The sequence below is a fragment of the Physeter macrocephalus genome, chromosome 5, assembly GCF_002837175.3.
Source record: "Physeter macrocephalus isolate SW-GA chromosome 5, ASM283717v5, whole genome shotgun sequence".
NCBI lineage: Eukaryota > Metazoa > Chordata > Mammalia > Artiodactyla > Physeteridae > Physeter > Physeter macrocephalus.
The window spans coordinates 62,726,703-62,737,776 of NC_041218.1; the positions used below are offsets into that span (position 1 = coordinate 62,726,703).

General features: G+C 39.7%; 1 long non-coding RNA gene across 1 annotated transcript in view; it reads right to left on the minus strand.

The window, feature by feature from the left end:
- Positions 1-3,214: 3,214 nt before the first annotated feature.
- The window catches only part of LOC102983725 (uncharacterized), a 26,120-nt gene continuing 18,260 nt past the window's right edge, over positions 3,215-11,074 (minus strand). Inside the window, exon 3 of the long non-coding RNA XR_003679898.2 lies at positions 3,215-3,794. This is a non-coding gene — a long non-coding RNA (uncharacterized lncRNA). The remainder of the gene's footprint in view (positions 3,795-11,074) is intronic.

Below are 11,074 nucleotides of genomic sequence, written 5' to 3' on the forward strand. Positions count from 1 at the left end.
GAAGTGACTAAGTGACTTGGGAGTTTCTGGCTCAACTCCTCATTCCCTAAAGCTCTGTAGCTATTTGTAGGGAGGAGATGTTGGGCTTTCATACAATGTGGAATGGGAGCTGGACACTTTGAAAATTTGGACCTAAGAGGAAAGGGTAGCCCTAGAAGAATGGGAGGACTTGCAGACATCCAGGTGGCAGACACTTGGATCATACCAGCATGACATTCAAGGCCCATGACAATTTGACCTGATCCTTTCTGGGTCTCACTTCTCTCCTTTACTGGGGCACTTCTCTCATTAAGGACCAGTCCAGGCTAAATGTTGAGGACATTAGATGAATGAAAAACTAAGAAGCTCACAGTCTGGTTGATAAAAACTGACTTATAAACGGCAAGGTGTTACTAATGCTCTACTAGGAAAGTGTAAGTTTCCGTGAGGGCACAAGTGAGGAGTGGTCATCTGTGCCCAGGGAAGATCAGGGAATGAGGCTTCCAGTCAAGGTAGAGCTTGAGCCAAGTCCTGGGAGGTGAATGGATATACCAGGAGGTGGGGAGGCAAGGAGGGCATTCTTGGCAAAGTAATTTGTGCACAGGCTCTGAGGGATAACACAAGATGGGGTTTAAAATCTGTGCTGTGCAAGTGACTCCACATGGTAGAAAGGTAAAGGAAGGAGGTATTGAGAAATGCAGCTAGAGAAGCAAGAAGAGAGGCCTTGTGTGCCATGGACTTTACCTTAGACAGTGGGGTGTTAATAAGGGTGAGTCAGAGATACTGCAGATATTTGCTAACACTGGCTTCAGCAGTGAAAACTGATTGGGTCTACTGGAAGGACGTGAGACTGGAAGTTGGTGAGACGAGTTAGAAGACCATTGCCAATGAGAGAAGAAAGCTGGAGAACGCCTGAAATGAGGCATTCACATTACACCTTGCCATTCTGCTGTGACCGTGCTACCTGTGAGGCCTTGAGCAAGTTACTTCACGTCTCTGAAATTTTCATCTGCCAAATTACCTGCTTTACAGTTACCATGATTACTTGGTTAAAGGTAGGAACTATTATTCCCCAAACACACTATAAGCCAAGGACATCAGTACTCTCACTTCTGGGGAGTCACGGTGCATTGTGGGTGTTTTAGTTACCTATTGCTGCATGGTAATAAATTATCCCAAAATGTAGTGGCTTAAAACAGCAACCATGAATCTGTGAGTTGTCTGGGTGGTCCTTCTGGTGGTCTCACTGGGGTTCCCTCATATGGCTGCATTCAGCTGGCGGCGAGGCTATCCTAGGAGTTCTAAGGTTGTAGCTTCATCCTCATGTCTGGGGCCTTGGCAGCATGATCAGAACGTCGGGACTTAACTATCTCCACATGGTCTCTCACTATTCCATTATCTAATCCAAGCTTTAAATGTGGTGGCTGACTTCCAAGACAGTGAAATGAAAGCTCAAGACCTCTTAAGTTCCAGGGATTTATTGCTATGAAACAAACCATTCCAAAACAACTCAACCATTTATTTGATTTATTTGCTTGTGATTCTGCAATTTGGGCAGTTTAACTCTGCTCCACATGGTATTGGCTGGGGCAGCTCAACAAAAGCTACAGGATTCACGGTGCCAGGTTTCGCTCACATGACTGACACCCCAGCTGGGGTGACTGAATGGCAGGAGACTGGCTGGGTTTCTTTCTCTCTACTCCCTCTCTCATCATTCAGTAACCTAGCCTCAGCTTCTTTACATGGAGGCCAGATCCCAAGAGGGCAGAAAAGGACTCTGCAAGGCCTTTTAAGGTCTAAGCCTGTAAGTCATGCTGCATGATTTGCTCCACATTCTATTGGTCAATGTATGTCATGGGGCTAGTCCAAACTCAAGGTAAAGGAAGTAAACATAACCTCTTGATGCGGGGAGATCGGAAAAGTCAAATTGTAAAAGGGGATATGAAATGCTAGGGGTTAGCTGGCTATCTGGAAATGATCTAGCCCAGTGGGAAAGCACTAGTTTGGGAGATCTACACACTTGGTTACAGATTCTCGTTCTACCACTCCGTAACCAATTTCTCTCAAATTTAGTGAACTTAGATTGACTGCCCAATATCTGGACTATCTTTCTAAGTATGGGTTATCCCCCCTTGTGAGCACAATTTTTTAGGATCCACCACTAGATTTGGACACCTGAGGAAAGATTCTGTGGTAATCGCTCACTATACAGAATTTAATGATGCCTGGCATTAGTAACAGAGGAAAGCACTCAATAAGTATGTATGTGTGTTGAATTAATAAGTAATAATAAATAAATAAATAATAAGCAACAATATTAGCTATTTACCATATACCAGGGACTGTTCTAAACATTCTAGGTGTATTAATGATTCATTTAAGTATTACAGCCTAATGAGGTAGGTACAATTATTCCCTACTTTCAGGTTAGGAATCTGAGGCACAAAAGGCTAGTTTCCCCAGGATTATGCAGCTAGTGTGTAATGGCCCTAGATTTGGATCCACTTGATCTGGCTCCAGAGCCTTGCTCTGAAACACCAGGTTTTGCTGCCTTTGTGACAATGTAAACTGCTGTGAAGACAGGATTGAAAACGGAAGAAACCATGGACTTGGAAAGGGATAGTTATCCCAGATATCAATCATATAGAAGCATTATAGTATGCCGGTTAAGAGTATAGAGTCTTGAGTCAGATACATAGTGATTTAAAGTTCAGCTCCTCCCAGAACTACTCTACTACTTTGGATGGGATGCTCTCCAAGTCTCAGCTTTCTTATCTGAAAAATAAATCTAAGAATATTACCTATCTCATAGGACTGCGGTGAGGCTCGAAAGAGATAGGGCAAGTACAGTCCTTATCTTAGTTTTCGTATATAATGAAGGATCAGTGAGTATTCACCATTAATCACATAGATAAGGAAGAGGAAAATGAGACAGTAAGGCAATACTTAAAAGAAAAAAATTAGGGGAGGATGCAGGTACATGTATACTTTATAATGATAAAATTCCATCACCCCCAGTTTTTTTTTTAACTTTTTATTGATACAAAAAACCTAAGAAGTTGAAAAAGGAAAAGCAATTAAAGCTCTTCATTAGTAAGTCAAGAGAAATTTGAGCATTAAAAATGTTAACTGAGCATTAAAAATGTCATTCTTTCATCAGGAATGCTGTATTGACCTTCTGGAAGAGGTAGATTATATCAAAAAAGTTTTTAAGGGGCTACTACAAGAAGAAAAAAAAGGTTGGGTAAAATAGAAAAGCATTATATATCTCAAGAGTCAAGAGGGCTATTCAATGAGCAAAACACAGAAAATGATAGGTCTATAAGAAAGGAAAAGAAAGAAAACGCAGCATGTTAAAAGGGTTAACACCCATTTTTAAATTAAGATTTAAGAACACTATAAAGAAAATCAATATGTAAACACCAAGTGATGAAATGTTTGAAACCTGTTAACACAGATTTTATTAAAAGTTCATGCTAGCTAAGTTGAATAAGGCTGTGATTGATATCTGATGAAAGAAAAGTCACAGACGTGGTCACTGGGGTTGTCTACATAATTTTTTTTTTTGGCACATCAATGAAGGCTTTACTAGAAAATCAGCAAAAACTTCTGTAGAAATAGAAAATGATACATCTTAAATTTCACTGGCAAAGATGACAGCCGAGAGAATCCTCCTGGAATTCTGCTTTGTCCTTCCTTCGCCCTTCCTTCCTCCCCTCCCTCAGGCAAGGGCAGGGGAAGAAGAATCTGAATGACAGCAGTGGTGGTGGGGCAGAGGTGGCTGGGAAGCTTCTGAGGCTACTGCTTCCTTGTTTCTATCACACAGAAACACAACCAAAAAAGGGTTTGCCTTTCATGTAGAAATTAGACTTTTTTTTTTTGCTTCAATTATATATACAAATTTAAGTAGATTATAAAACTACATACATCTTTCATAAAAGGACTCTCATAAAAGAATGGGCTCTACAGGCTCTACTATACTAGAAACTCTACAAGGTACACAGTGTTCCTTTCTTACTTCACATGTTCACTGCGGCTCTGCAGATTATAAATGATCCAGCAGTATAAGCAGTTTTTGGAGAAGCAGCTGAAAACACAATATTTTAGGTATAAAAGCATAAGAGTACTTTAGAAAGAGAAGATAAAATAATATACAAGGCTACTTGACTTTTGTTGGCTAAAGCAATAGGATTGATTCATTCAATCATTCCTTCAGCAAATATTTGTGAAATACATAATATGTGCCAGCCACTGTTCTAGACACTGGGGAAACAGCAATAAACAAGATAAAGTTCCTGGGACTTCCCTGGTGGTGTGGTGGATAAGACCCTGTGCTCCCAACGCAAGGGGCCCAGGTTCGATCCCTGGTCAGGGAACTAGATTCCACATGCATGCTGCAACTAAGAGTTCACATGCCACAACTAAGAAGCTGGCGAGCCACAACTAAGGAGATGAGCCACAACTAAGAAGCCCATGAGCCTCAACTAAGGATCCCACCTGCCACAACTAAGACTAAGACCCAGTGCAACCAAATAAATAAATATTAAAAAAAAAAGATAAAGTTCTCTTGAGCCTTGCATTCTCATAGAGCAAAACAGACAATAAACAGAAGATAAACAGTGTTCTGAGTTCTATAAAGAAAGAAAATTCAGCATAAGAAAGAAGGAGAGAGATTATGAATCTGTTTAGGTTTTACCCTCCCCCTTTCAAAGGTCTATCCCCAGACCAAGAACCTGGCAAACAGTAAGTACTCAATAAATCTTTGTTGAAGGACTACCAGAGCTGTCAGTGGTCCCTGGTGAGCACAAGTTCCCAGGGTGTTTGCTGGTGAACATTCCAGACTGTGATAGGTCACAGGGACCAGTGCAATAGAAGAACCTACAAAGGAAGCATAAAACTTCTGGGGCCCTCCTCATGTGGTTCCTGCCTGGTGAAGACATCCCTCTACCCCTAGAAGTGACCCCAGGAACACAGGGATGGGCAGGCCTCCTTATCTGGCCACCACATGGGTTGTGAAACAATACTCACTCACAGAAGGTGTTTTCATTATGCACTTCCTGGGTCTCAACTAATCCCCAGGACACCCTACCCCCCTCTCCTTTAGGTCCTTGGGCACAAAAGATCTCCTATTTCTCTGAAAACTGAATTACACTGCCTTTGAGTAAGGGCCCAGAATTTAGAAAAGCCAGTTTATCTTCCCTGGAGGATAAAAGGGCCCAGAATTTAGAAACTTTGAAGGACAAAGACTTTCTTTTATCCACTCTCAACAATGAGTGTGTGTGTGCGTGTATGAATACCTACGATTCTACCTTTCCTCACCTAGTCACCTGCCCCTCCCTTCTTCAGGGGGCCACCACCTTGCTAATCCTGTTATCTGAACACTTTCAGAAATTTAAATGGTGCTGGAAATCAGTGATATAATTGAATCAGATTTTTTACACAAACAATAACGAGAGAAGATTTGATTTTTCACCAAGGGCCTAAGGAATGATCAGGAAGACCGTGTTTAATCAATTATAAATTATATAGCAATGCCATAGGAGTGTAAATACCTAGATGGAGGCTTGTAGCCACAAATCTAATACATTGATTTTTTAAATTTTCATGTCAGTTGAAGGGTACAACATAAATGAGCTTTTTACTAATTGAAGAATCAATCATTTCTATATTTAAAGATAGATACTATTATTAAAATGCTCATTGCACTAAAACATATTTTTAATTGATGGTTCTTCCAAGAGAAGTTTGGAGACAGAAGTACCACATTTATTACAAAGGGCAAAATAAGCTCACTGAATTGTTAAAAGCTGCAAAGGTGGGACTTCACTGACCCAGACACAAGGGAATTTCCATGGTCAGGAATGGATACAACTTAATTAAAGGTAATCAAACAAGCTTATGGTTATGTTAAGTAATAAATCAGAAAGTGACTCAAGGTCAAGTGCATAGAAACAAATGGTTCCAAGAAAAGTAGTTGCCTAAGGAGGAATGAAAAATGGGATAACAGGGGCTCACCTACATAATAGCAATATACATTAGCTAGAAAACTATCATCTCTGCTATTCAAACATGGCAGTAAAACAAACTTGATACCACTGTAACGCATATCTCTGGAAGGAAAGATGTAAATCTAAACTCACACAAATTTAAATATACACAATATAGATGGAAACTAACATTTGAGGGGTTTTTTTATACCAGGCATATCCATTATCCTCTTTCATCCTCCTCAAAATACACTGAGATGAACATTAACTTATCCATTTTACATGTATGAAATTGTCTCACAGGTCTTGTAATGGACCCAAGTTATAAAACTAGCAAGCAGTGGTACACGAATTTGAACCCAGGTCTGCCCAATTCCAAAACGCTTATTTATTACACTCCATGACCCAGCTCTTTTATGATCCCAATTAAATAAGCCCTGGCATATGAGACTCAGGCAAGGGTTCTGGGAGCCTGGTGTAGAGTAGAAGACGACTGAACTTTGGGCTGTGGAGTCAAGAGCCAAAGATATCAAATAACAACAACAACAATAATAATGATGATAATTATATATCAGATACCAAGACAGAATGAAGAGCCAAGAAGACAGTGCAAAAATTTACCAAAGAGACGCCAGTGTACCAAGAGGTACTGGTCTTTTGTTGGACACTCTTCCTTTCAAAAACCCCTGGAAAAAGAGGGTCTTTAACACCCAGAGGAGTGAGATGCAACAGAAGGAAAAGCCACCATCACCTGAAGGATTAGACAGTGTTGAAACCCATTGTACAAATAACCACAGGAAGCCAAAGGTCAGGGAGAACTGGGGTCTTTACATCTCTCACCTGAGATAATAGTAGTAGTAGTAGTAATAATAATACCAACAACAGTAGCAGCCACAGCAGCTAACATTTGTTGAAGGCATAACTGTCAAAATGTATGTTAAGCAATGTGCATACATTACTTAATTTGATTGTTATATCCCTTCAAGGTGGGTGTTTTTTTTAAAAATCTATTTTATATGTAGTAGTGTGTATCTATTAATTCCAAATTCCTAATTTATCCTTTCCTGCCTTTCCCCTTTGGTAACTATAAGTTTGTATTCTATGTCTACAGTGTTCTTAATATTCCCATTTTACAGAGAAGAAAACTGAAGCTTGTGGAGCAATTTGGTCCCAGAGCTCTTAACCACTACATTATAGATTCTTAGTCACTGCAATATAGATTTCCTATAGAAAGACCCTATCCTCCGTAGGGAAATTTCTGCTTTTAACAAAAATTGTATTCTATTTCTTGATAAATGATATCCTGGTCTTATCCTGCCAAGATTTATTATCTCTAATTTTTTTTTCACCCCAACTATTTAAAAATGCAAGAACCATTCTTAAGCTGTGGGCCATACAAAAACAGATGGTGGGCTGGAGTTTGCTAACTCCTGGTTTGGAGAAAAGATCATGATTATTATCACAAGTAATTTACACCATACTCAGTGAGTGTGTGGGGGTGTGTATGGGTATGACTTCCTCTCTAGTGTAAAAACACTCCTTTTGGTGTGGCTATATTAAAAACTAGTCAGATGTTCTATGATGGTACTCACCACTTTTTTAGACCCCTAGAAGTGATACTAACAGTAATGCAGCTAACATTTACAAAAGGATTAATAGATGCCAATGTCTGTACTACAGTGATGTTTATGCATTATTTCATGATGTTCTCACAACAACCCTATGAGTTAGGTACTATTATCTTTTCACATTTTATGAGAAAACTGAGGCTTAGAGAGGTGAAATAGCTTTCTTTTTTTTTTTTTTTTTTTTTTGCGGTACGCGGGCCTCTCCCGTTGCGGAACACAGGCTCCGGACATGCAGGCTCAGCGGCCATGGCTCACAGGCCTAGCCACTCCGCGGCATGTGTGATCTTCCTGGACTGGGGCACGAACCTGTGTCCCCTGCATCAGCAGGCGGACTCTCAACCACTGCACCACCAGGGAAGCCTGAAATAGCTTTCTTAAATGACTCGGTGGCTAGTGACAGAGCTGGGAATTGAATCCAAGCAGTCTACTATCAGAAACTTATTGCTATTAGTAAAATTTTAAGTTAATTCTATGAACTATCTGAGACTAATCCATTTGTACTAGTTCAATAACTAGATACACAATACACATTAATATTCAAACTAAATATCTTTGGCCCCTATCTCTCCATCACAAAATCAAGAAAGTTTTTATTTCCTCCCCAAGGTTTACTTAGGATTGGGGATATATTTGACATAACAAAATGTGAAAATCTGCTCTGTCAGCAGAAGCTCTCCTAGATGTGATCTTACTTGCTTTTGCATCATATATGCAACACCTGGGTCTGCCCTCTGCTACGTAGTGCCTCCGGTCACCATGTCTCTTAGGCATTGCTATGAATGCGGCCCCCTAGCTCTGTTGGACCACGGCAATACCATATGGAGATGCCAAAACTGGATGTGGCTTTGGGGAAGAGAGAGGCCTGATCTATAAGGCCAAACATATTTACCTCCAATTTACTTACTCATGGCTACTTTCTCCTCAGCACACAGCAGTTCTCTCCCACTCTCATTTCCTCTTTTTCCCCACCCAATGAAAACCCCATCTGATGATACTGCCTTCAGGTTTCAAGAGGTACCAAGGAGCTGTAACTAATCAGCTTGGCAAGTTTAAGATTTATATCAACCAAATATAAAGGTAGAATAAATTAGGGACAGACAAAAGTTACACTATGATGTTAAATGACGTGAAATCATGCAATGCTCAAGAAAATAAAAGGTAAAGATGATGAGATTGTAAGTGAATTTTTCCCTAATTTTTCTATAATAAATAAATTGTTGTTGTAAATTTTTGAAGTTGATGAAAAAAAAGCTGTGGCCCAGTTTTCAGTTATCATTTTACTATGTGATACAGAAAACAGGACTAGTTTATTTTGGGGGAAAAATGAATAATGCTATTTAAAGGTTACACTTTGTCAGTGAATGAGTTTTTACTTTATTTATTTATTTGGCTCCACCCGGTCTTAGTTGCAGCACAAGCGATCTTTTAGTTGTAGCATGTGGGATTTTTTAGTTGCAGCATGTGAACTCTTAGTGCAGCATGTGGGATTTTTTAGTTGCAGCATGTGAACTCTTAGTGCAGCATGTGGGATCTAGATCCCTGACCAGAGATAAAACCCAGGCCCCCTACATTGGGAGCACAGAGTCTTAGCCACTGGACCACCAGGGAAGTCCTCGTGCATGAGTTTTTAAAGAGAACTACACTAAGCATCAGAAAACTCTGGATCTATTTCCTGGCTCATCCATGGTCCATTTGTGCATCTTGGGCAAATCTTTGACACGGTTTATTCACCTTGATCTAAAAAAATTTTCTCAGAACTAAGATTCTTTGACTTCATATTCCTTGCTCTCTGGTAACTAGTAATATGGATGACCCTTTCCTTTTCCCTACCAGGTATATCCTGAAATACCTAAGTTTATTCTTTAACCCATGTACCCATATATCTATCCATTTGTTAAAGTAACATTTATTGGCAAGTTATTATGTGCCTGACACTTAGCTGAAGCATCTCCTATGACCTATTGGTTGTCTGAAGATTGTTTTCTAGGTAGACTTCTCAAGGAGCAACCTTCCATGAGTTCGTGCATGTTCACAACTGCTTTGTTTTTCTGTAACTTTTATACTTAAAAGCAAGTTTGGGTATGTATAAAAATCACTGTTTGATATTTTCTTTCCTTGGTTATCTTAAATATGTTTCCCTACTGTCCTATGCTGTGGATCAATCTGATGAATATATGATTTTATTTTTCCTTTATAAGTGACTTGATCTTTGTGCCTGAACATCCAAAGAGTTTTTTCTTTGTTGTCCAGTCTTACCAGAGTTACGTATTAGTGTTGACAATTCTGGGTTCATTTTCCAATGGACCATGGATGGTGTGCTCTTTCATTATAGATGTTCGATTTTTTTTAATTTTAGAAAATCTTGCATTATGGATTTTTGTATTTGTTTTGTTTTATTGCTTTTATTTTCCTCCTCCAACATAAATTATACTTATGTTGGATCTTCTTTTCCTGTCTTCCATATTCTTTTTCTTTCGAATCCTTTTTTTTCCTTTTTTCTTTCTCCTCCTTTGTCAACTTTATTTCCCAAATTCTGTTTCTGACAATGGTGGACTAGGATGTTTCAGAACAATATGAAGGTATTTGAAGAATCCTCACTCAGGCAGTGAGGATTTATGGGGATTTTATCCAGAAAATAAGGGAATCCCAGAGCCTGGTACGTGGCATTGCTTTCAGCCTTGAGATATCTGCCTATATGAGAACAGTAGCTGAAAAGATGAGAATTTGAGCAAAACTTTTGATAGTTTCAAAGGACTGGAGGGAAATTGGAGTTCTTAGCCATGCAGGGAAGAGGGGATGTATAAATCTCAATTGGGACCCAAAAGGGACACACTTTATGAGTAAGGAAGGGTAAACTGGAAACAGACCAGCCCTTAAAGTGACTTAAGCTCAGTTTTGAATCATATCTATCCCCAACTGATGTTTAGCCTTCTAAATTCTGAGTTTCCTAATTCTAATACATGCCGTTCTTTATAGTTTTTTTAAATATTGTCGGTCTTTTTATTTAATTTATTTATTTATTCATTTTTGGCCACGTTGGGTCTTCGTTGCTGCATGCACAGGCTTTCTCTAGTTGCGGCAAGCGGGGGCTACTCTTCGTTGTGGTGCGCGGGCTTCTCATTGCGCTGGCTTCTCTTGCTGTGGAGCACAGGATCTAGGCACGCGGGCTTCAGTAGTTGTGGTGTGCAGGCTCAGCAGCTGTGGCTCGCAGGCTCTAGAGCTTAGGCTCAGTAGTTTTGGCGCATGGGCTTAGATGGTCCGCGGCATGTGGGATCTTCCTGGACCAGGGCTCAAACCCATGTCCCCTGCATTGGCAGGCGGATTCTTAACCACTGTGCCACCAGGGAGGTCCTGTTCTTTTATAGTTTTTATTGTTTTCTTAAGTTCTTTTAGATAATTCTGTTATATTATTTAGTTTTTATCTGCTTTTTGACTGTATATTTTCTGGAATGCATTATTTAGTCCTTTCTTTTTTTTAAG